This window comes from Adiantum capillus-veneris, chromosome 16 (assembly GCF_014529385.1).
Source record: "Adiantum capillus-veneris isolate H3 chromosome 16, ASM1452938v2, whole genome shotgun sequence".
NCBI classification, from domain to species: domain Eukaryota; kingdom Viridiplantae; phylum Streptophyta; class Polypodiopsida; order Polypodiales; family Pteridaceae; genus Adiantum; species Adiantum capillus-veneris.
The window spans coordinates 72065982-72069141 of record NC_140946.1 but is presented as its reverse complement, the minus strand read 5'-3'; positions in this window follow the sequence as shown (position 1 = coordinate 72069141).

Here is a 3160-nt window from a genome sequence, read left to right as displayed (position 1 = left end):
AAAAAGGCAAGGAACGACAGAAGAACCAAAAACATGCAAAGAACAAAAAGAAGACCCAGAAAAGCAGATCCCACCGCAGTTCTTGGAAATTCAAGGATTCATCCTCTTCTAAGAGTTCGGACTTAGATGACCAGATGTCTTATTCTAAGAGGAAACACTTTTATAGAGCCAATCAATACGACTTTCTTGAAGATAAGAGCAAGAAGACGAAACAATTCAAGGAGGGTGGACAAGCAATAAAATTTGAAAGCTTTTTAGGTTTTTGAGATTCGCACAATGTGCTCTCTTTTATTCAACAATTTGACATAACTTTTTCTGAAGGGCGCTACATAGAGCACGCCAAATTAGAAGGGCAACATCCTATTTGAAGGAAATGACGAACATGGTGGTCCACTCTTTTGTTAAGAAAAGAAGCACCGACAAAGTGGCTAAAGTTCAAGAGACTTTTTATTTCTTCGCGGCTCACTCAAGAGTATGAACGTGACCCGATTACCGCCTGGAATCATCTTTGGATGGTGAAGGCAAATACTTTGGATACTTATTCCGAGAGATTTTGGGATCTTTTTCCACCTAATCCATCCTTTAAAAATATCAATTTTAAGCAACAAATCAAGCGATGCTGTTGTGGACTACCCAAAGAGTTACGAGATTACAAGTGGATGACAGAAGAAGAAAACAGAAAGATACACGACCCCAGTTGACAGAGGAACATAAAGACGAATATCTAAAAACGGAAAAGTGTTTTGAATGCGGGGAAAGAGGACATATATCTACGCAGAGCCCAAAAAAGGCACAAGAATGAGAACGATTGGCAGGTTGAAAATAGAACTGGGCGAGGAGATATTCGCTCTAGAACATATAGTGAATAGAAAATTGACAAAAAAGATATTGATGAGAGATAGCATTTTGTTTTATGAATTTATGAATGAATAATTTTGAAATAGGAATTCCCGAAGATGACTTTGATTTATGTATGAAATTAATGTTTTTTGGAAGATCTTGCTATTTGTGTACAGATAACATGTGAAATCGAGAATGAGATGATAACAAATTGGGAGAAACAACAGCTCCAAAATGAACCCTATCACGACGCGGTGGAAGGGCACTGTACCAGGCACGACAAGAGCCGTGATGCGGAAGCAACCAAAACACACAACACTGTATCTAAGCTTTAGTGCAGTTTTAATGGTGCTAATTTGTCCATGGCAAGGACAAGGGTGAATGCAAGTTTGTATGCATGGAAAAAAGGGGCTTTTAGAGTTTTGTATCTCCTAGAGGGCGCTTACAGCGGAGCAATGCAAAGGTGCTAGAGAAGGGGGTTGGACGGGGTCTGTGCAGAAGGGACAGGGAAACACCATTTGCTTTAGAGTTCACTTGCACGACGGTTGGATGTATATGGAGCGGGAGGAGATATGTAGGGGGTGATTATAGTTGAAAAGTACAAGTTGCCTGCAGCGCAGAAGATGCCAAGTGCACTCGGAGAGGTCTAGAGGGAGAATCTTGGGTGGAGCATTGTGCAATGGGGTGTGAGGAGCTTGGCAAGGCGTGGACAGGAGCTGTAGTGGACTATCGGCGGGCGTCGGAGCTCGATAGTGCAGGAGTGAAAGAGGAAGGGGGTGCGGAGCGTGCAAGACGCCACGCTTGCAAAAGGGTGAAATAGAGGGGGAGAGAATCTGGAAAGATTTATGTTAATAATGTGTATGTAGAGCCAAATTGTATAGTTAATTTGTGTAATGAATTATGATCCACTTCACATATACTCATGAAATTCTCAATTTCATCCTTTAATGATGTAGGGAAAGAGCCTGAGTAGGCCGTGCCAATCTTTTTTAGGTGCTTAGGCGGTGGTCACGTGAGGCTTAGTTTCCAGTTATCTGCACTCGTTGCTAAGCCTCCTTTTTGGTCACACGCTAATAACTAAGCCTGCTTAGTACAACTATGCATGCCGTGGCCAACTATGCCAAAATTGGCATAGTTGCAAAATGCGAAGGGGAGTGAATTAATGCGTGCAGAAGCAAAACCGTGAAGCAGACATTTCTCCAGCTTTGCCTCAAAAATGGCGGAGCCCAGATTCCATTCTGCTCTTGCCATGTAAGGCATGCAACAGCGTGCAGCTTTATGCCTAAGCATAGCTCCTCAGAGTTGTCGCCAGTTTCTACCGAGCCACCGGCTAGTCGCCGCCTTGCAACCTCAAGTTGGCAGTTCTCCGCATGCTGAGACTCTCGCATGACCACTCAAGCCTAAAGCAACTTAATTTTTTAATATAAATGCCCTTAGTTGGCATAGTTATCTATTACAGATAACTATGACTCGTGTGACCACGCCCTTATTAAGGGCACAACCTGCTCAAGTAGAGTGGGCCAAAGTGTTTCCCTAGCGGATAGCAATTTGTAGGCGACAGTTTGTCACGTGGTGCTGGAGCAGAGGAGGTCGGAGGCGGCAGGAGCACATTCGTGTTGGCGGCAAGCTGCGTACAAAGAGACACAAACGAGTTGGTGAGAGGGAGATCGCAGGCGGAGAGAGAGAGAGAGAGAGAGAGAGAGAGAGAGGGAGGGAGGGAGAGGGACATAGCGGTGCACGCAGACGGGGAGCACAAGCGAAGTAGATCATAGGGATCGCGATGGGGCTCCACTAAAAGACTTTGAGGAGCTCTATGGCAGATGGAACTCAGACCTCACGAGAGAGAAGGGGTGAAAGGAAGAGGCAATATGAACGCACGGGGTGTTGGCTATGCAGAGACATTGATGGCGACGACTAGAGTAAAACTTTTCCTTTGCAAGGTGAAGATTCCTCCTTTGGAATCTTCTGAAAAAATTAATTGAGTTTTTGCTTTTTTAGACCGATGTAGGGAAAAGAGCATGAGTATTCAAACTACAAAAATTAGAGAAAAATATAAGTAATTAGCTTTGAGTAGCAATGCCCAGCATAAAATGTGTCCCTTGCTAGTTCATACCTCGAAGTGTTGACAATAATGCAATCCATAGGACCTTAATGTGTCACTTACTAGTTCATACCTCGAAGTGTTGACAATAAAGCAATCCATAGTACCTTGCAAGGATCAAAGATAGTATACAAGACCCTTGCTTGCTTCTCCCAACTATCAGAAAGCCACTCTTTCTTGCTTCTCCATACTATGAGAAATCCATTCTTTAGTAGCACT